The 22,940-nt window shown below is 38.3% G+C and overlaps 1 long non-coding RNA gene and 1 pseudogene across 3 annotated transcripts; one reads left to right on the forward strand and one right to left on the reverse strand.

The window, feature by feature from the left end:
• Positions 1–15,504: 15,504 nt before the first annotated feature.
• LOC111916453 (ras-related protein RAB1BV-like) lies at positions 15,505–20,318 on the forward strand (annotated as a pseudogene).
• Positions 16,347–19,614, reverse strand: LOC111916737 (uncharacterized). Of its 3 annotated transcripts, none has more exons than XR_006192926.2 (4): positions 19,183–19,614; positions 18,274–18,373; positions 17,471–17,587; positions 16,347–17,361 (listed from the first exon to the last, which is right to left on the reverse strand). It is a non-coding gene; the product is annotated as an uncharacterized LOC111916737 (long non-coding RNA). The 3 variants fall into 3 exon arrangements; XR_006192925.2 differs by having other exon boundaries at positions 16,347–16,624; positions 16,869–17,587; XR_006192923.2 differs by having other exon boundaries at positions 16,347–17,587.
• Positions 20,319–22,940: the final 2,622 nt, after the last annotated feature.

Genomic DNA, 22,940 nt, shown 5'->3' on the forward strand with positions numbered 1-22,940 from the left:
GTAAGACATTGTTCCATGTATTTGTCAGGCTGATATCTATAATAAAGGATTATATGATCACTTATCTTAAATGGCGTATCATCGTCATCTCAGTTCCAAGAGACCTTGAAAGAGCTACGATTGTTGATCGGTTCCTGAAGTCATACTTGCAGTTATAGTTATTAGACTTATCCAAGTGGGAGACTGTTGGATAAGGTGTCTAATTCCATAACTATTTCTGGTATGTACTTGACCCGGTTTGGCATGGTCCATTTGGGTTGCATGGCATCATGCACTTGGGTAAACTAAAATGAGAGAAAAAGGCACTTATGGTTTATTAATATATTATAAGTTTTAATATACTAATAATATTATTTTATTAGTATTGATCAAGAATTAATTTGGGATTAATTAAGTGATTAAAAGGAGACTAATTAAATATATGGGTTGATTGTGCAAATCAATCATTCTTGTATAGTGGGCTAATGATCCATGGTTTATCAAGTTGGCCTAAAACCCATAAGATGCTCCATGGATACTCCATGGTGTTTTTGAACCCATGGATCCAAGAAATGAATAGCCATGTCATTTTGGGTTTACATGGTGTAACCCTACTTATAACACACTATAAAAGGAATATGATAGCAACCAAAATCGGCCACTAAGCAAGAATAAGAGGGCATAGCTGATTTTAGAAGTGTTCTATTTCTCTCAAGGTTATTCCAAGTGTATTTGGTGTTGTGTGAGACATTTGAGGCATCACACTTGGGGTGCTAGGCTCACAAGGTTCTCAAGGAATCCAAGCAACTAAAAGGCATGTCTTTCTTACTATCTTTTATGTTTAAAAGTTCCCCATGAATGCTAGATAGGTTATGAACCTTGGAAATCAAATTTGCATGTATCATAGTAAAACATAGATCCAAGGTTTCTAGGGTTTCATGTACACCATAAGAGTGTTAGAATGCTCAAAATCCTTCAAGTATTCCCTTGCTTTAAGTCCCTATTGAAGGTTCGTATTATGGAAGTTGAAAGGGATCATTATCCTAAAATGAATAAGGTTATAATAAAAAGGAAATTAGTATGGTAATGTAGTAAAAAGTTGGATTTGAATGAGCACACATATTTGTCAAAATTGACTGTACCCTATGAACATGTGATCACAAAAAACACACATCTAATCGAGAGAGTGATCCCTTTAGGGAGGGGTACAGTTTGAGGATAACCAAGGTAAAAGAGCTGTTAACACATGAGATGATCACCAACCAAAAGGGGATATTGATCTAGTGAATGATTATGAGGTAACGGGGATGCAGACGCACAATATGGTGGGGAAAATTTATATGATGTTGAGTTTTTTAAGGATGAATACAGTGGAGGTAAGGAAAGTGTTAGTGAGGGTGCTTGAAGTGAGGGTAGTAGGAATGAGGGTAATAGGACAGATGATGATAGTGAGGATGAAGACTGCTTTATGGATTTAGAAAATATTGTAGATGATGTGGATGTTTATATGAAAGATTTTCATATACATGTTGATGAAGATGTTGAGTGGGTTCAAAAAACGACCAAAGAAGCAAGTGGTAGTGGTGTTGACTTTACTAAAGGTGAAGATTTGGAGGTCATAGACCCAAAATCGTTTAATTTACCTATTATAGGTGAAGATAACAACAGAGAGAGGATGTTGAGAGACATAGGAAAAGCAAAAGCTTGTTCTGAGGGTGTAGTTCATCCAAAGGCTTTCACATTGGAACAAAAGTTAAAAACAAAGAAAGATGTGAAAGAATATATAAACAAACATGCAGTAGAAACCAAAAGGGATCTACATTTTGAAAAAAAATAGAAAACAATGATTAGGCTAAGTGTAGACGAGTAGCCCAGATATGAGTGGTTGGCCATGGAAAAAGTCAAGGACTCGATTCAAGGACAAAATAGTAAATACAAAAGAGGGTAAATGTCCTTAGGTTGTACTAGTGTCTAGACCTAAAGAAACAGATGACTGGGTGGTGAACATACTAGTTAATGAACATCGGTGTGTGCAATCAAGAACCATTATAGTTTCCAACTACAAATTCATTGCAACAAACATTATGAAGCAAATTGAGAGTAATCCAACCATTCCAGTGAATGCACTTCAAGAAGATCTCATCCAGAGACTCGAGATGAACATGTCAAGAATGAAGGTACATCGGGAAAAGGTATTGGCTCAGATGCATGTTTTTGGGGATTTTCAGAAACAATATGCTATCTTGAGGGACTATGGACTAGATTTGATGGAAAAAAACCTAAGTACTAATGTCAATATCGATTGTCATACTAATCCCAATATAAATTCTAATACAAGGAAGTTTAGGAGAATTTACATTTGTTTAGGAGCATTGAAGGAAGGATTTAAGGCTAATCTAAGGGATTTCATAGGGTTGGATGCTACTTTCATGAAAGGTCCCTATCCTGGTCAAATTTTGACTGTCGCAGGGGTAGATTCCAATAATGGGATATATCATCTTGCATATGCACTTGTTGAAAATAAAACCATAGATTCATGGACATGGTTTTTGGAACAACTTGGCGATGATCTTGAACTTTATGCTACTTCACACTTCACTTTCATCTCAGATAGGCAGAAGGTACATATACTTCAATTTAATTTGATATTGATGTTATTTAGTCAACTAACTATTGAAATATGTAACTAGGGCATCATTCCTGCAATTGCAAAACTATACCCTCAAGCTAAGCATAGGTTATATCTGAGGCATATTTATGATAATATGAAAAGACAGTGGAAGGATAAAGAGCTCAAAGATTTTGTGTGGGCGTATGCAACTGCTACTACTATAAGGCATTTTCAGAAAGCATTAGAAGAGCTTAAAAAATTCAATGTTGAAGCTCATGATTGGCTTATACAGATTCCTCCAGCTCATTGGGCAAGATCTCATTTCTCACGTTAACACTTCATCTTTCAATGATGTTTAAATTTACTAGTCACTGTTACGTTTTGTTCTCATTTTGTATTATATCACTAAACAGGGAAGGCACATACTAACATCTTTTTGAATAACTTGTGTGAGGTTGTGAATGGAAAAATACAAGGTGGTAGGGATAAACCTATCATTTATTGTTTGGAGTATGTTAGAGAGTATTTGTTGAAGAGAATTTGCAATGTCCAAAGAGAGATTGATAGATCTCATGGTCCTCTTACACCAACTGCCACTACTCTTCTTGATCAAATGAAAAGATAAGCACAAAAGTACAGGTGTAACATCCCGAATTTTCAGGTATCATATTTAACTAATTTATATTCCTAATGACAGAGCAACTCGATGAGTTGGATACCCAACTCATCGAGTGGAGACGGATTTGGCCACGTGGATTTAGTGACCAACTCGACGAGTCAGAGAGACCAACTCGAAAATTTGGAGCTGTTTGGAGAAACCCTAATTCTACGAGCTTATGTCCTATTTAAAGGACCTTAAGCCCTCATTTCAGCCACCTTTGACACCCTACTACGCTGAGTGAAACCCTAATCGAACTATAGCTTGGTGTGTGAGAAGATAAGCTAATATTGTGATATTTGGTGCATTCTTGGAGGAAATATTGAGGAGAAAAGGACCTCGGATGAGAAGAAGCTTTTGAATCTGGTGTTCTTTCATCCCTAGCTTCTGTTTGAAGGTAAAAGGTCACTATCTTGTTCATTGTTTTGGTTAAGACCCTTTTTTGGGGAAATTATAGTCTTTTCCCATCCTTCTTGGAGCTCTAGAGTGTAATGAGATTTTCATGGAGTTGAGACTCTAGATCTGGACATATTGAAGTCCCATGAGCCCAAGGATCCAAGCTTTATCAAGCTTTGTGCAAGTCTCCAAGCATGAAACCCTTTTTGGAGTTCATTTTGCCATGTTGAGCCTTATATGCCATGCATGAACGTAAAGCTTGCAGCTTTATGTGATAAGTGAGTCTTAGAAGGTTAGATCTAGAGTATGGGACATCATTTTTCCTAAAATCGTCTGAATGAGAAAGTGGAATGAAGGGACTCGATGAGCCAGTGAACTGACTCGACGAGTCGGTTAAGGTTTGTCCCGATGGTCTGGACGCGTTACAAACTCCGCGAGTTTATGAGACAACTCAACGAGTTGAGAGGGTTTTAACCGTCCTTGGATTCAGAGTGGATTCGACGAGTTGAGGTGATAACTCGATGAGTAGGTGAGGCTTTCCTGGTCTTTTAGACACATGCATAAACTGGACGAGTTAATGAGACAACTCGGCGAGTTTGGTTAAGATTTCCCGACTTTTCGGAGAACAGGAGGAACTCGACGAGTCACCTAGATGAACTCGACAAGTCCAGTCAACAAGGAATGTTGACTTGAGCGTTGATTTACATTGACTATTAGGGTTTGGCCAACTGTGGACTTTGGAAGGCCATGAAGGGGGTAAAATGGTCTTTTCACCCATTGGGACTTAGAGGAAGAGTTAGCCTAGCGTGATCAGAGTTGTTATTACAAATTGTTTATTAGAGACAATTATATCATGTAGGCAGAGTCTATATTGTTCGTGTGTTGCTATATCTACTTGCTTACTTAATAGGTGAGTTGTCTCACTATACTTACTAGATGTGATAACTCTGTGGGACCGGAGGATCTTGTATGCTATTATTGAGTATTATGATATCATGTTTTATGTCTTTATGATTTATGATGTGTATTATTCTGAGCTTCATTGAGTTAGGACTGGAGGGTCCATCCCGAGTTGTGGGAACGGAGGGTCTCCACTAAGACACATTGACTGGAGGGTCTTTATTGAGATATAGCCATGATAGGCTAATGAGATGTGTGTGTAACACAGTAAATATTTAGAACAAATTTTTCATTTAAAATCACATAATTCTCATAATTCATTTCACAAAAATCTCATTTATTAAGTTTACAATTCAAACCTCCATAACTGTTTGGTTAAAATCCAGGATCCTCAAAAACGTAACTCTTTCACTGGTGTGTACAATCAAGCCGGTGCCATCTCGTGATCTTGAGAACAACCTAAAACACATAAAACATAACACGGTAAGCACGAAGCTTAGTGAGTTCCCCAAAATACCACATACAACACATTAGCCACTCGAGGCTATAACTCTGTAAGAGCCTCCAGTCTGTATCTCAGTGGAACCCTCCAGTCCCATGGCTCATTCGACCCTCTGGTCCGGTCTCAATGAGGACCCTCCAGTCTCACAGCTCGTTGGACCCTCCGGTCCGGTCTCAACGAGGACCCTCCGGTCTCATAGCTCGTTGGACCCTCCGGTCCGGTCTCAGTAACACATAACATAGCATATATATCACACAGCCAAAATGCATAACTCAAGTAAGCACATAAGATCCTCTGATCACACATAATTACCACTCTAGGTAAAGTATAGTGAGAAGACTCACCTGGAAAGCAGCAAGTAAATAACCTCGCACCCAAATCTCGAACTAGCCTCCGCCTATCAAAAGGAATGAATATCTCTAATTAATACTCTTTTACATGACCCTAATAATTAAAGGCCATTCTTTCTCTCTCTAACACTTGAATTGGGTAAAAGACCATTTTACCCCTCCATGGTCTCCATTACTCATGTTGACCAAACCCTAGAGTCAACAGAAGTCAAACTCGAGTCAACAGTCCAGGTTTGACTCGACTCGTCGAGTGCACTCTTGCGACTCGTCGAATCCCCTCATATCCTCAGAAGTCTCAAGAAAGCCTAGCTCAACTCATCGAGTTGACCCCCAACTCACCGAGTTATCACGCAATTAAACCCATTGGGACTAACCCACACCGAATCGACGAGTTAAGCCATGGACTCGGCGAGTCCCTTCGATCAGATTTCTCATTCAAACGATTTAAGGCAGATCTATCACTTCAAACACTAGACCTACCATTCTAAGGGTCGATTGTCACGTAAAGCTGCAAACTTTACGTTCAAACATGGCATATAAGGCTCATAATGCCAAAACATGCACCAACAAGGGCTAGATGCACAAGAGCTTGCCTCCAGCTCAATAAAGATCAGGTCTTTGCACTCACAAGGTCCCTTATAGTCCATATCTGAGGTTCTAACCTCAAGCCATGCACAAATCACTCCATGACACAAGGTAGATGGAAGAAAACCCTAAAAATTCCCCCTAAACAAGATCTCATAATGAAAATGATCAAGCAAGCATCTTTTTACCTTCGACTGAAGCAAAACTCTGAAGAATCTATGGGTCCAAAAGCCTCCTCTTGATCCAAGCTATGATGCTCTCCGCTTCTTCCTCCAAAAGGTTACAAGATGCCTAAAATTATGTCTCATCTCTCTCTCTCTTTTAGCTCAGGAGGCAATCTAGGGTTTCTCTTAGTGCAGGTGAGCCACAAATGAGGCTATAAGCTCCCTTATATAGGCCCCAACCTAGAGAATTAGGGTTTCACTGCGCAGCACCTACTCGGCGAGTCAGCCCTCTGACTCGTCGAGTCCACTTATTAACTCCAGCACGGAAACTCAACCCTACTCGGCGAGTTGGACTCCCAACTTGTCGAGTCACTCCATAAACTTCAAAATTTTACCATACAATAATATACCTGGAATTCTGGATGTTACAATTCTCCCCCACTTGAATTAGATTTCGCCCTCGAAATCGCTCCTCAACCACACATAGATTGAACCCAATAACTAGAAGAGCACCACTGAAAGGATCCCATACCATACCAATATCTTTCTCCATGGACACCTGAATCCAAACAGGAACTCCCAAATCCGGAATAAAACCGACCCTTCTGCCGCTACGATATCCCTTCTAAATTTCCAGAATCTGGAACTCTAGTGGCCTGTCCCACTGCCAGACCGCCCTCTCAAGATATCACAATGTTATTCGCTCATTGAATAACATACCCCGCTAACTCACTGCCCCTCTGATTCTCATAAGACAAGGTCCAGCGATCGGCTACCGCTCACTCATACCAGACATACTAATGATCCGAATCACACTCCAAGGAACGAAAGGGTTCACATCCCATCGGGGACCCTCAACAAGGAACCTATCAAAACCTATCCGAACAATGAACTCTGAACACCCTATCCTCAGACACAAGAAAAGAATCATACTCGCTCAGAAGTGTCCTCTTACATCTAAAGTCATAAGTCCCAGCTTCCTCTATAATATTTCTTTCAACACTGAGTACCAGGTCAAATCCTGACCCCACAGTTGAACCTCCAATGGTTACCCATTGCATGCCCTAAAACATCTCACTGACTTCCTTCTCACAACAACTACCTCGGCCCATTGTAACGCACAAGTCACGAAATCTGCCTTACCCCAAACGGATACCACAATCCTAACTAAAATCGTCTCACCCTCAACGTCTATCATCTATTACTCATTAGCTACATGCGCCTCGCGGTCCTCCTCATACAAACGATCTGACCCACTCTGGTCTAAGACATCAGATAACACCCAATACTAATGAAACCCATCTCTGAATCAGGAATCACATTCTCCTGCTCCATTCACCACCCAGGCCAAACTCAACTCAAGCGTCTGGTCCGACATAGAATTGGGACCACTCGTCCCAATAAGGCACTCAACTCATGACCCATGACTCATAACCCACGCGTACATCACTTCTCCAATTTCCTTCGGTGGCGGTGACCACAACTCAACTCAGAATATAATGATTCCCGACAAATATGGAGACCCCAGTCTCGGCCCTGGTTCGACCACCAGGATCCTATAGACTCGAATGAGGATGCTACTCAAGCCTAGGAACTTACCTGAGTCAAGCCCTGACTAGTGAATACTACGGCTCCCCGTAGATTCACAATGCTTCTCGCTCGCTGCTTGTTGTATACTATGGCTCCCAGCAGTATCATTACACCATCTCGCTGACTGGTAAGTGCTACGGCTCCCTGCAGCATCACAACACCCTCTCACTGACTGGTAGCACTACCCCCCCCCCCCCCCGCAACATCACAACACCCTCTCACTAACTGGTGAGTACTACGGCTCCGCGTAGTTTCACCACACCCTCTCACTGACTAGTGAGTACTACGGCTCCCCGCAACATCACAACACCCTCTCATTGACTGGTGAGTACTACGACTCCCCGCAGTATCACCACACCCTCTCACTGACTGGTGAGTACTACGGCTCCCCGCAGCATCACAACACCCTCTCACTGACTGGTGAGTACTACGACTCCCCGCAGTATCACCACACCCTCTCACGGACTAGTGAGTACTACAGCTCCCCGTAGTATCACCACACCCTCTCTTATTTCCCCACAATCTCATCCTCACGTCGACACCACACTGCGTTCACTAACTCATGCTCTGCGGACCAACATAGATAGGTGCGCACACTTACCCAAATTATGCATCACTATTTCTGACGACAACTGTCATAACAAAACACCTTCGTCACTGCAATCCACATTCTTAAATAATCTCACTTGATGTCAATTAGCCGAAGGGTTCCCACTGGAACCGTAGATACTTGATACACCACTTGCTGTCTCAAACTCAAGACTCAAAATAATCCGAAATTTAGGGCATTATACTTGGATACCTCGGTACACCATCAACCACTGATCTCTTACTTACAGCATCATACTCATATATAGACACACATCCTTTTAGAAGCTCACAACTGATTCTCCTCACACACAACTCGCAACTTTAGAGTACCCCAACTCTCAATTAGAACATGGAGGAATCGTCAATGACTCAAAACACGTTGACGACCATCTGAAACTCTCTCCCATGCAATAATACACATACCGACCCAAAAGTTGGCTGCCTAACCATCTCCTACCCTTCCCAAGGAGCATATAAATCCATACATTGAACCAGAAATTCTCAACCGCCAGAACTATCCTTACGAGCCTCGCACCTTGAATTTTTCATTACAAACCCGAGGAATTCCTAGCCACCACAAGATCTACGACCAACGGCCACCTACCGTGGGGACACTCATCCTTTCCTGATCACGTACAACATGAACTATCTCGTTTTGCACCTCACCTCGACCCCCAATGACCCTGGTTTCAAGTATCTGTACCGCAGATCACTATATCCAGTCCACTAACTGCCTTTGAACAAATCCCTGATTCTCTCAATAAATACCCGGTTCTCCCCCACTCAAGGCTCGAACCATCACCAATTTGGTACACCAACAATCTATTCCATAGACTGTTTCACCAGGTACATCACACTTACTCTTGGAAAGTACCACATACACTCGATGATCTTTCCAATAGAGACCAAGCAACCCCAAACATCCCGAATCTCAGATAAAATCCTCGAAGACTTTCCATTGTGTCATCTAAAATTTCATACTGACATACTATCGGTCATCTCAATTGTCCCATAGTAGACATGACTCTCAATACGATAAAAATGAATTCCCACACTCCTCATCTTCGACTTCCCAACCAGTGTCCCATTAGGACAATTATCATGAGAGCAGAAGTCTCACTCCCACACTTGATATCCATCATAGCCAATGAGAGCCACCGCACCAATATACTCATCTTGACCACCTAACGTTGCTGATAACACATGCCCTACTATACTCAAATAGGGTATATCCTTGTCCTTGACCATCTCAGTCATCACTGATGACACTCTCATACTATAATACTACCTTGTGGTAGACATACTACTCAGATACTCCGGAGAAAGATTATAGCCAATGCTACCCTACAGGGTTTACCCCCAAGCTCAGAAACTGAAAGTCTCAATATCTCTCCTGTTTCCCACAGGAAACGGAAATAGCACCACTCGGGTCACAGAAGGTGACATCTCCACTATCGGCCAATTGCTCAACTCAGGTCGTAGTCCTCCATAAAGCACCATCCCTACTCATCCCTGAGTCTTGCGACTCCAACTGGCATCTCACCAAAAAAGTCCCTCGTAACAAACTTGATTTCCCCCTCAAGGTATGCTCCGTCGAAACTCGTTCAACATGGCCCTCTGGCCCCATACCTATCGCATCTGATCTCAGTCTAATCAATCACGACGGGATAATTGATAAAAGGCACAAGCACTATCTGCTATGAATCATGGTACTCAACCCATGTTATCTCTTCTCAATCTACCTCAAATCATGGTACTCGAACCATGACATCACCTCTCTATCTGCTACAAATCATGGTACTCGAACCATGACATCACCTCTCGATCTGCTACAAATCATGGTACTCAAACCATGACATCACCTCTCAATCTGCTACTTAAAACCTTCGGAATGCTCCTTGTATTAAGTATGGGTCCTTTGCTTTCAGTAGTACGGGCCCATACTACCTGCCACATCTACCCATACTTTCTACACGGACCATCCCATGGTTCCTAAGTAGGTGCCCAACCTTCTCGATCACCAATCTCATCACGCGTGTTCACTCCCCAGTGAAATACTCTACTCTGTCAGCGTACTTATCTGACTAGGGTCACCCCCTAGGCTCTTCCTAGGTTCTCACACTTCTTCGCCATCAGCTGCTGAAGAACTCCTTATGATGCTAACCATCTACCTCCTGAATATCATCATATTCTCTTGGTAGCTGACTCCCATCATCGAGAGTTCCACAAAGCATGAAGCAAGTAGCATTCGAGCATCGAATAATCTCCACCAGCACGTAAAAACCACTATAGGTTACAACTCTATTTGATCTACTCACACTCAACAGGTGTCACCAAACTCAAGCAACTCTACCCCACACGGGCATCTAACTACTCTCTCAGTAGGCTCCTCCGATACTTATATAGGTATCTCTCCTAGATTACTCCTCTACTTGAAGCTTTATCTCTGAAATATTCCTGTTGGATACTCTTACTCAACACATACTCGAAAGCACATCACAGATAACAACAACTCCTAGGCTAAGGCATCACAAATCAGCCACTCTAGTCCTAAAATACCTAGCCTATCCTCTATCATGCAGAATATCACAAAATATCTCATAACACAAAAGTAGGGTATTTTAGCAAATCACCGTTTGGGCTCTGGATGATTGTACACACTGCTCCTTCTCGTTTTCTCTTAGAAACTCTTGCTTGTTTTTAGAAAAATCATTTCCTTGAAAAACTTTTTCAAATCCTCAGTTTGAGTCCAGATTTACCCGAAGGTGCATTCGAATCCCTCAAACTAAGGCTCTGATACCAACTTGTAACACCATAAATTTTCAGAACAAATCTTTCATTTAAAATCACATAATTCTCATAATGCATTTCACAAAAATCTCATTATTAAGCTTATAATTCAAAAATCCATAATTTTTTGGTTAAATCTAGGGCCCTCAAAAACATAACTCTTTCAATGGTGTGTACAATCAAGTCGGTGCCTTCCCGCGATCCTAAGAACAACCTGAAACACATAACACATAACATGGTAAGCATGAAGCTTAGTGAGTTCCCCAAAATACCACATACAACACATTAGGCACTCGAGGCTATAACTCTGTAACAGCCTCCAGTCTATGTATCCCAGTGGAACCCTCCAGTCCCATGGCTCGTTCTACCCTCTGGTCCGGTCTCAATGAGGACCCTCCAGTCTCACAGCTCGTTGGACCCTCCGGTCCAATCTCAGTGAGGACCCTCTGGTCTTATAGCTCGTTAGACCCTCCGGTCCGGTCTCAGTAACACATAACATAGCATATATATCACACAGCCAAAATGCATAACTCAAGTAAGCACATAAGATCCTCTGATCACACATAATTACCACTCTAGGTAAAGTATAGTGAGAAGACTCACCTGGAAAGCAGCAAGTAAATAACCTCGCACCCAAATCTCGAACTAGCCTCCGCCTATCAAAAGGAATGAATATCTCTAATTAATACTCTTTTACATGACCCTAATAATTAAAGGCCATTCTTTCTCTCTCTAACACTTGAATTGGGTAAAAGACCATTTTACCCCTCCATGGTCTCCATTACTCATGTTGACCAAACCCTAGAGTCAACAGAAGTCAAACTCGAGTCAACAGTCCAGGTTTGACTCGACTCGTCGAGTGCACTCTTGCGACTCGTCAAATCCCCTCATATCCTCAGAAGTCTCAAGAAAGCCTAGCTCAACTCATCGAGTTGACCCCCAACTCACCGAGTTATCACGCAATTAAACCCATTGGGACTAACCCACACCGAATCGACGAGTTAAGCCATGGACTCGGCGAGTCCCTTCGATCAGATTTCTCATTCAAACGATTTAAGGCAGATCTATCACTTCAAACACTAGACCTACCATTCTAAGGGTCGATTGTCACGTAAAGCTGCAAACTTTACGTTCAAACATGGCATATAAGGCTCATAATGCCAAAACATGCACCAACAAGGGCTAGATGCACAAGAGCTTGCCTCCAGCTCAATAAAGATCAGGTCTTTGCACTCACAAGGTCTCTTATAGTCCATATCTGAGGTTCTAACCTCAAGCCATGCAAAAATCACTCCATGACACAAGGTAGATGGAAGAAAACCCTAAAAATTCCCCCTAAACAAGATCTCATAATGAAAATGATCAAGCAAGCATCTTTTTACCTTCGACTGAAGCAAAACTCTGAAGAATCTATGGGTCCAAAAGCCTCCTCTTGATCCAAGCTATGATGCTCTCCACTTCTTCCTCCAAAAGGTTACAAGATGCCTAAAATTATGTCTCATCTCTCTCTCTTTTAGCTCAGGAGGCAATCTAGGGTTTCTCTCAGTGCAGGTGAGCCACAAATGAGGCTATAAGCTCCCTTATATAGGCCCCAACCTAGAGAATTAGGGTTTCACTGCGCAGCACCTACTCGGCGAGTCAGCCCTCTGACTTGTCGAGTCCACTTATTAACTCCAGCACGGAAACTCAACCCTACTCGGCGAGTTGGACTCCCAACTTGTCGAGTCACTCCATAAACTTCAAAATTTTACCATACAATAATATACCTGGAATTCTGGACGTGACAGTGTGGTATTTTAGGGAACTCACTAAGCTTCGTGCTTACCGTGTTATGTGATATGTGTATTAGGTACTTCTCAGGATCGCGGGAAGGCGCCGGCTTGATTGTACACATGGGATAGAGTTGTGTTTTTAGGATCCTGGATTTTTATTCAAACAATTATGGAATTGTGTTTTTGATATTTGAAACTTATGGGGTTTTATGAAATGTTTTAATGGGAATTATGTGATTTCAAAATGAAAAAAAAAACTGTTTGAAAATTTACGGTGTTACAACAGGTGTATTTTCAGTAGGGTTAAAACTCAAGTCACTACTCTTTGGGGTGATCAGTTTATTGTGAAGTTGGATCAAAAAACATGCACATGTAGACATTAGGAAATTACAGGCATGTTATGCTCACATGCAATAAGTGCAATATAGGACAAGATTAAACATGGAGCAAAGAATGTTCCTGAGTTGGAGCATTGGGTCCACCCATGCTATTGGCAGGTTACATGGACAAAAGTGTACAAACACAAAATTGAAACAATAAATGGTAGATTTATCCCTACCACCTTGTAATTTTCCATTCACAACCTCACACAAGTTATTCAAGAAGATATTAGTATGTGCCCTCCCTGTTTAGTGATATAATACAAAATTCGAACAAAACCTAACAGTGACAAGTAAATGTAAACATCATTGAAAGATGAAGTGCTAACCTGAGAAATGAGATCTTGCCTAATGAGCTAGAGGAATCTATATCAGCCAATCATGAGCTTCAACGTTGATTTTTTTAGCTCTTCTAATGCTTTCTTAATGCCTTACAGTAGTAGCAGTTGCACACGTCCACACAAAATCTTTGAGATCTTTATCCTTCCACTGTCTTTTCATATTATCATAAAAATGCCTCAGACAGAACCTATGCTTAGCTTGAGTGTATAGTTTTGCAATTGCTGGAATGATGCCCTAGTTACATATTTCAATAGTTAGTTGACTAAATAACAACACTATCAAATTAACTTGAAGTATATGTACCTTCTGTCCATCAAAGATGAAAGTGAAGTTTGAATCAGCATAAAGTTCCAGATCATCACCAAGTTGTTCCAAAAACCATGTCCATGAATCTATGGTTTCATTTTCATCAAATGCATACGCAAGAGGATATATCCCATTATTGGAATCTACCCCTACGATAGTCAAAATTTAACCAGGATAAGGACCTTTTATGAAAGTATCATCCAACCCTATGAAATCCCTTAGATTAGCCTTAAATCTTTCCTTCAGTGCTCCTAAATAAATGTAAATTCTCCTAAACGTCCTTGTATTAGAATTTTTATTTGTCTTAGTGTGACAATCGATCTTGACATTAGTACCTGGGTTTCTTTCCATCAACTCTAGTCCATAGTCCCTCAAGATAGCATATTGTTTCTAAAAATCCCCAAAAATTAACATGTTTCTGAGCCAATTCCATGGCCTAACACTCATATCTGGTACCACTCCTCTACACTTAGCCCTAATACTTGTTTTGTCATTTTTTTCAAAATGTAAATGCCTTTTGGTTTCTACTGCATGTTTGTTTATATAGTCTTTCACATCTTTCTTTGTTTTTAACTTCTGTCCCAATGTGAAAGCCTTTGGATGAACTACACCCTCCTTCAGAACAAGCTTTTTATTTTCCTATGTCTCTCAACATCCTCTCTCTGTGTGTGTGTGTGTGTGTGTGTTGTTATCTTCACCTACAATAGGTAAGTTAAACGATTTTAGGTCTAGACCTCCAAATCTTCACCTTCAGTAAAGTCAACACCACTACCACTTGCTTTTTTGGTCTTTTTTTGAACCCACTCAACATCTTCATCAACATGTATATGAAAATATCTCATATCAACATCCACATCATCTACAATATTTTCTAAATCCACAAAGTAGTCTTCATCCTCACTATCATCATCTGTCATATTACCCTCACTCCTACTACCCTTACTAACACTTTCCTTACCTCCATTGTATTCATCCTTAAAAAACTCAACATCATGTAGATTTTTTCCCCACCATATTATGCATCTACATCCCCCATTACCTCGTAATCATCTACTGGATTAATATCCCCTTTTGGTTGGTGATCATCCCCTATGTTAACAACTCTTTTACCTTGGTTATCCTCAAACTGTACCCCCTAAAGGGATCACTCTCTCGATCAGTTGAGTGTTTTTGTTGATCACATGTTCATAGGGTACAATCAACTTTGACAAATATATGGGCTCATTCAAATCCAACTTTTTACTACATAACCCAACTGATATCCTTTTCATTCTAACCCTATTTATTTCAGGAGAATGATCGCCTTCAAATTTCTCAATACGAACCTTCAATAGGGACTTGAAGAAAGGGACTACTCTAGTATTCTCATTCTCAATATACAAATTAATTTCAATATGATTATGCACATACCTAGCCAACTGAATGACTTCCTGACCAGTGCCAAGGGGTAACAATCCACTATCCAAGTTTGTCTCTATGATCATGAAATGGTAAAACATTATACCCTAAAACTACCGTCATATCATCTAACTCGTGGACTGAAAACACATTCATGTCCAAAAAATCAAAGTGATCCACAAGCCTATCTATGTACGATCTTCCAGATACCGTATTTGTGAACGAACCCCCATGATTTAGAATGTGCAAAAGCTTGAAATAGACCTTGGGTGGTTGGGTGTAACATGGACGTAACGATAAGAACTCACGATTGAAGAAGAGGGGATAAACAAACAGTTTTCTTGGGGAAAGAGATAGAGTGTCAAAGTCAATGCCTGAAACTAAACCCCGCCACCTTAATGGTTAAAGCTATTTAGTTAAATGTTCAGAAAAGGCCATTTAGGGTAAAATGACATAAATAGCCTCATGTGCAAGTCACATGGGGGCAGCTTAACATTGGAATGGACGCACATCCAACTCGGGGACCAAACACGTGCAACTTATCGTCCGTAGGTACTATTTGAGAGAAAAAATACCGTAGGGACTACTTTAGGAAAAAAAAACTAAAACCTAAAGGACCATTCGTGTAATTTGTTCATTATTTTTCTTCCTTTGCAGGTGTGCGGGAAGAGTTGCCTTCTTTTGCGTTTTTCTAATGGTTCTTTCATTGCTAGTTTTATCACTACCATTAGGTGAGTTTAAGTTTTTCTATTAATTTCTTCATTAATAAATATTTTTTGACAATTAATTACAATAATGGAGAATATAATTTTGAATTACACTAGCGACTTTAAGATAAGAACCAGTGAAATTGATGGCAAACAATATCAAACTCCAAAATTATGACACAACTGGTCAAGAACGATTCCTAGCCGTCACAACCGATATTATTTTTTTCCACTTTTAATATTACTTCTTAATATATAACTAGTTGTGAAACCTCACTTCGCGGGGTTCGGTTAAGACCAGAGTTTTAGACTTTTGTTTATCGGTTACGTATGTGGTGTAGTCATAGATAGTGAACAGTATGCATGGGCATTTTCGACAAAAAAATGTTAAAATCACGATTTTCTTTTGTAAAAGAACAAAGGCCAAAAGTTGTTTTTTCGGAGAGTTTAATAACAATGTAAAAGCTGTACAAATTTTTTCAAATGAACAATAAAACACAAGTTGAAAGAATGTAGCTTCAAAACTGCTGCAAGTATATTATCAGGATAAGTATCGTTCAGCCGACCTCTCTTTCATTCGCAAAGGGGAGATCGGTAGGTGCTCTGGATAAACAACAAAAATAAGGAAAAAGGAAAAAAATTACAGAAAGATTCATCTTCAAAGTAGTCACAAGTGATTCCATAGGGTTTCACCTGTTTGGTTGGAAAAATGTGACTACTTTCAAGATGCATCTTTTATATCAAGTAAACAGTTATGTTATATGTAACATGACAAGAAAAAATGTGGCAAGTTTAATCTTTTTCAGGTGTAAAAAATTTGGACGGGTAATGGAAAGAATAAACTTACTTGGGATTTGCTAACTTCTGAAGTCAAACTTTTAGGTCAACTATATTCTTCTGCAAGGCTGGATAAAAATCAAATGGAAAATAAGTTTAATACATGTACATATACATTCTTCTAATCATTGAAGCCATATATCAATTTATAAGCCTATAATTTGAGTACATAGCTACACGATCATCATAATTGCCTTCAACAGGTAGTTAATTTCAATGAAAAATTGAAGAAAACGGATGAATACCTGTAATAAAAAGAAAAAGAAAAAGAGATTGATTCAAGTAAAAAGAATGAGAAATCAATCACTAAATGCAGCTAAAATGAACATAAAAACTTTATTTTAAATAAAAAAATTCAATTATCATAATTTATCTTTCTAAAGTGTGACTTTTACTAATATTGTAATGCTATCTTTTCCTCCTTGTGTTCTTTGATTTTTATGGTGGTCAAGTCAGCATTTTCTGGTTTATGTAACTTCCAAAACCAAGGGCATCCACTGAACCTGAAAAAGGTCGAAAGATTATCCAAAACAAAATATAATGATCTAACAGAAAAACGAAAGAAATATATTATATCAAACAAATAAATTAAAGGAAATTATTATTACTTACTTTTTTTAGCACTAATAAAAACCTCAACACCAGCATCAGAGTAAGAACAATAATAAAATCCTTAAAGACCATCATCATGTGATTAGAGAAGAACAAAAAGCATCCATGCTACATGTGCTGCAGCCATATCAATTGGATGGGTTCATCAAAAATGTTGATGTAAAAAGAAGAATCGGCAAGAAAAAACGGGATATTAGAAAATTATGCATGATGATAAAAAAAAATTAATGTATGAAATTATAAATTATAAAATAAATAATATATGAATAACTATTAAAATTGTTAAAGTGAATATTGAACTTTAAAATGTAAACAAACAAAAGCCGAAAAATTCAAAGTCTTGGTCATTTTTTGTAATTTTGTTTTTTCTAAAAACTAAAGTTGCATTCAATGCATACAAAAAGGTAATAAATAAATATTTATGAGTAAAAGTTGCATCAGCAAACAGTAAAAATCTAAACCTAACAATTGAGGGCGAACACCTTGAAATCTCCATTGACATTATCGAACCAAACAATTAGCTTGAACAAAGGCACAACATTCATGTAAGTACCTGAGGCTACGTTCTTATTTCAACAGTAAATTTAATAATGATACAAAAATTTAAAGGCACCTGATCATGAACACGGAATTGAAAATTGCAAAGTTATTGAATTTGTTGTTCATAAAATACTTTTCGCTTCAAACACTCTGTATTGCAGCTGAATAATTCCATAATGAGAAACAACATATTTCGAATAAATTGACTTTCCAAACAATAAGAGATTAAGAGTGCACAGAATAATAAGGTTAAATATTAATACCCCTTTTGTTTTTCGCTCTAGTGAACTCCTTTCTCTCTTCAACCTTTACACCAACTTTTTTTAGAAGCACTTTTTCTTTCTTCTCTAGCATTTCAAGTGTCTGCAGAAATATTCAATAATTTAGTATAAAAGAAAAAAGGGGAAAAACATTAGGATCAATCCATGATTTAACACAACAATCATTTGAATCAAGAAAAGCATTTGTCCTCAATCACAAGTTACAGAGATCTGGTGAAGTTACATTGACCATATGTGGAAGCGATGATGTAACAGACCAAAAATATATGTTTGGCATTTTGAGAAACAGTTGGTGGGCATAATTCAGTTGAGGCTTTACTGAGCTTTATAATGGAGAATCAAAAAACCAACAAAATCAAATATGAAAAAAAAAAGAGGTCTGATGCTTCTTTAGCAGTTGAAGAACAATTTTTTTAGGTAGTTATTGCTCCCTCCTATCATCGTTTTAACAATCATACAAAAACTTTACCCTAAATAACAAAATAAACTGATTTCTAGGTTGTAGTCATCGACGAAGCAATCAAGGCTCGATCAGTGAAGGAATGGAATAAGGAAATCAGGAGATGAAGCTATATTCGCACACCATGAGTTCCTGGGAGAATCACCTATGGGGTGTTTGGCTTATTTTTAAGAGCCAAAATTCTTTTTGGAAAATATGAAATGCAAAAGATGTTTGGTAAAAGCATTTTAAAAGCAACTTTTGGATTTTTTATATAAGAAAACCTGACTTTTTGGAAAAGTCATGAAAACCTGGCCTTCTGTAACTTTTGCCAAAAGGACTTTTTCCTTCCAAAAATAAGCCAAACACCCCTAGTTACCCAATTTTACTGAATTACAGTAGAGAGGGAGAAAGAAAGAAGAATAAGAGGAAAATCAGAGACGTCAACTGACCTGTAGGGACAATCGGTGGTGGAGAGCGACGGTGGGTTGGACCAAGGTGGTGAGCGACGTTACCTGGACTAAATTGATCAGAACTCGTAGCGATGGAATATAACTGCCACGAAGAAATCGATTTGCAACAACTGATGACCACAATGCCTCCAGTCACCGCCACCAGCAACCCATGTCGCCGCACCACCAACACCAGCAGCGCTGAAATGCATTCTTGGTTCTTGCTGCTTCGCTGTCGAAATAAAGTGGATAAATCGATGGTGGTTTGGAGTAGCAGGGATGAGACGTTAGAGGGGACACAAATCGGTTTAGATAAGATATGGTGGAGTAATATGTTTGGGGAAAAGAAACGGTGGAAGCCAAGTGGAGTTTCGATTATGTGTGGTTGATGGCGAGAAAAGTATGAAGCAGAAATATGAGAAGAATCTAGAACATATCGATCTGATGCACGATCGTCAACACGTGCAGACGCAATACAGTGGGGGAAGATAAAGACGCGGTAGATTGCTAACACGTATAGACAAAGAATATAGGTAATGTCAAAATATGCCCCAAATTGACACAGGGACCATTTTTGCCAAAAGCTTGGCCAGTTCACTATTCATGTTGGTGAACAACTTTAATATATATATATATATATATATATATATATATATATATATATATATATATTTACACGTTTGTATTTTCTATAAAATTTCAGCTTACTATTAGAGGAAGGAGCCATGGACATTTTGTTGGTGTATGATGTCATCAATGAGTCATCTTTCAGTAGTAAGATTTTCTTCGTATTTCTTTGATATAGTAAGCAAGAGAAATGTTTTCTTAATTACTAACTTTTTACAAATTTTCCCTCTTTTATCATGACAGGCATATCAAACTGGATCCGAAACATCGAACAACATGCCTCCGACAATGTGACCAAGATCTTGGTCGGAAACAAGGCTGATAGGATGAAAGTAAAAGGGTATATTAGTCTTTTTAGTCTTTTTATTATTCTTTACTTTCAAAATAATAAAAAGACGTTAGATGTTTTAATCTTTTATTGATAAGTCGTGCCAACCGCAAAAGGCCAAGCACTTGGAGATGAGTATGGCATTAAATTCTCTAAAACCGTAAGTAAACCAAACCCATAATTCTTTAATAAAAAGTAAAAACAATTTATAATAATAATAATAATAATAATAATTATTATTATTATTATTATTATTATAATAGTACCAATAGCGTGTTTTATACATAGTGCAAAAACTAATCTAAAAGTGTTAATTTTTTGGAACATATTTTAGGTAAAACATAGTAAAGTACGTTCCTATTATGTATATTGGTTTAATGAAGGATAAATGTGTTGTTATTTCCTTCTCTATTTTATACTAATTATATATGTTTCTTGGAACATATTTTAGGTAAATGAATTGGAGAGCATGCTAGAAAGGGAAGTGAAGGAACAAGAGGAGATGCAATCCACTCGATATTAAAATGAGTGAACTTATAAAGAAATTTACTCGAAATGGTAAACCACACATTTATCTCATAATATTGAAATAATTAAACATTTTTAAGGGTTAACTGTGAGAAATAGCAATGTACTTTATCAAAGTTCTCAACTATGGTTTACAAAGTAGCAATCTAACTTCATAAAAGTTGTAATTGGGAATTATGGCAAAAGTACATTGCTATTATGAGTAAAAACTTAAAGTATGTTGTATAATCATGAAAAAATCAAAAATGGTTTCTATTATAATTATTTGAAAGTATGTTGCTATTTCTCATCATTAACTCTTTTTTGTTCAAACTTCATGCGGAGGAATGTTGTACTTAAAATCACATTTTTTTACACATTATCAGAATTGCTACTTGTTAATATCATTCATTTTTTTTCTTTTTAATTCCCCTTTATTATCAACATTGGAGGGCATTTACGGTATTTGACAATATATAAATATCTCTCTAGGTAACAACTCTCAATGACAAATGACAGGTGTGGAATCCACGAGCTAATCAGGAAGGATACTCTTCATCGGTTGTTGAGGTCATGTGAATTATAGATGAAACTTTTGATGCCTTCTTAAAATGTAGATTGCTACTATTTTCTTAGTATTATCCATTAAATGTATGTTGAATATCCAACTTTTTCACTTTTATATTTGATGGTTTTAAATTATAAATTTGTTGTATGTTTTAAGATTTTTCTATGTTGAATATGTAGTTATTTTTAATTTTTTCATGAATTTATAATTTTTTTATAATGACAAAATCTGTCGCTAATCTGTCACAAAATTTGTGGGTAATCCGTTAGTGAGTTATATTGAGATTCCGTCGGTAATCTATTAGTGAGTCATTGTGTCGGTAACCTGTTGCAAACACAATCCGTCGGTAATCCATTGCAAAAGGTATTTTCGACGGTGATGCGTTACTAATTACCGACGGAAAAATTCGTCGCTAAAATTTGTCGTAGCCGATGAAAATCCGTTACAAACAATTAGCGACAAGAAAATACCAACGAATTTTGGTATGTTACATATCCATCGGTCAAGTGTCTTAGCAACGGATTACCAACAGTTTTGGCTGCAAGTAATGTGCTTTTTTGTAGTAGCGGTGATTAAGTTGTTTTTTGTCACACCCTAAAACCTGAACGGCTGAAACGTTCTGGGGTGGAGGACGTCATGTACAGTATCATAACAATGCATAATAGTAAATACAAGCAACAACATCCATTGCATTAATATAATAATTGTAATAGAAGTGTGTTCTGTATAGTTTATAAGACACCCAAAAGTATAATCAAAATGAAAGATAAGTCTTGTATGTGCTCAATCTTCTCAAAAGCTTCATCGGTACCTGTCTACTGATGACCTGAGAATACAAGTTATTTTGAAAGAGTTTATCAGCATAAAGTTGGTGAGTTCATAAGTATTTAGTGTCATTGCTTGTATGAAAATGTTTGTAACAATTTAGTGTAGTAACTGGTTTCAAATGTTTGTAAATAGTATACTCCCTAGAAAATCCTATATTTTCCAGTAAAATGTAGTCTTCTACCAAGACCCGATTGTTTGTATGTTTGTTCTTTTGTAACAGTAGGAGTTTTCCCTCAGTGAAACTATCGGTATGAAAATATAGTTTTAGACTTCACTCATGTAAGGTGATTACAAAATAAATGTACTAGGGAAAATAATGTTTTACCCCAACAGTATCACTGTTGACTGTTAGTGGTGAGAATGTAGACTCAAGGTAGTATTAAATGTACAATACACCACGGGGAGTCCATTTTGCCTTGAATTATTAATTGGTTAATTAAAGGTTTGAATGTGAACTCGTATGTAACCATGTTGATCGACTGTTGAAATACTGATGACCCTCCAGGTCATATATAGTGAGGTAACATTCTGTCACCCCTTAGCCTTTCGGTTGGGACTGTAGCTAACAGTTGGGCTGTGGGAGTGTCTGTCCCGTATAGATCTATACACATAATGCTCACTCTCCCTTCAGGAGACTCTGGTTACAAAGTGATACCATGATGAAGTGTCGTATCAAGAAGTAGTATGTCATATTTCGTTTATAGTATTCAAATGTTTATGTAATAGTTCTTAGTGTAGTAATGTTTTCTCTGTCCTAGTAAATAGTACGTTCTCTTGTATAGTGTATAGTATGTTCTCTTGTATAGTCTATAGTATGTTCTCTTGTATAGTGTATAGTATGTATTGTTTCTCACTATAGTGCTCATGTAGCAATTCGTAAATGTACTGGCTCTTGTATGT

The sequence above is a fragment of the Lactuca sativa genome, chromosome 1 (assembly GCF_002870075.4).
Source record: "Lactuca sativa cultivar Salinas chromosome 1, Lsat_Salinas_v11, whole genome shotgun sequence".
In the NCBI taxonomy this organism is placed as follows: domain Eukaryota; kingdom Viridiplantae; phylum Streptophyta; class Magnoliopsida; order Asterales; family Asteraceae; genus Lactuca; species Lactuca sativa.